A 1,148-nucleotide genomic window follows, 5' to 3' on the forward strand; every position below is an offset into this window, starting at 1 on the left:
CTTGTGTATGGACTGGTAGGCTTTCTGATAGCAGATGCTGGCTAACTCCCAGAATGATTCCGATTTGGCACTTGGGATCAAGGTTCCCAGTAGCAATCCTGCCTAAAGGCACCTGTATTCCATTATCCTTCTCTGCAACACTTATAAACTGGTAGCTTGGCCTGTCAATGTTAATTTTAGGCCCACCCGGAAATAGGACTTATATTGTTAATATTCTGAATTGACTCAAGTAGCTTTGTAAGAATCACTTCCATTCACATACCAAGCTGAAAGTGGATTTTCAGTGAGATAAAAACAAAGAACTAGAAAGATGCAACCAGTCAGACTCCATTTGGTGGCACCAAATTTAAAAGTTTTTACTATTTTGTGAGACCTGAAAGCCTAAAGATCTCCAAACTGACAAACCGACTTCAATAAAATAACAAAAAAGGGTAACACTATAAAATAAAATTTCATGGTGCATCTATTCTTACATTTGAGGTTTTAAATTATTTATTATTTCTTTTTTCTTCATAGTTAATGTAAAGTTGCTGTTTTGAGATTTTAATTTTAATGTTTTAGGATAAAGTGTTTGATTGTGAATGGTAAAATTTTAATAACCTTGAGAAAGTAAGTTGGTACCTATGTTTGCTCTCCCCAATATTTTTCCAAAGACTTTATTTTTTATTTTATTTTTTTTTTAGTTTTAGGTGGATACAATATCTTTATTTTTTATGTGGTGGTGAGGATTGAACCCAGTGCCTCACAGGTGCTAAGCGAGCACTCTACCATTTGAGCCATAACCCAGCTCCGAAAGACTTTATTTTTAAAAAGCAATTTTAGGTGAATGGCAAAAATAGAGCACGAAGCAGAGATTTCCTGCATGCCTCTTGTCCCCACACATGCATTGCCTCCTTCAGTATCAACACCCCCCCAACCAGAGTGGTACATTTGTTAAAGTCAACTAAATATAGTATAACCATTAAGTTCATGGTTTTCTTTTCGGTTTACTCTTGGTGTACATTCTATGAATTTATATATTTGGACTTGTATCTACCATTACAGTATCATCCAGAGCATTTTCACTGCCCTAAAAATCCTCTGGGCTCCACTGAAGAGTTTAAAAATTTTACGGTTTTGTGAAATTTCAAAGTCTTAAGAAAATACAC

The sequence above is a fragment of the Ictidomys tridecemlineatus genome, chromosome 1 (genome assembly GCF_052094955.1).
Source record: "Ictidomys tridecemlineatus isolate mIctTri1 chromosome 1, mIctTri1.hap1, whole genome shotgun sequence".
Taxonomy (NCBI): Eukaryota; Metazoa; Chordata; class Mammalia; order Rodentia; family Sciuridae; genus Ictidomys; species Ictidomys tridecemlineatus.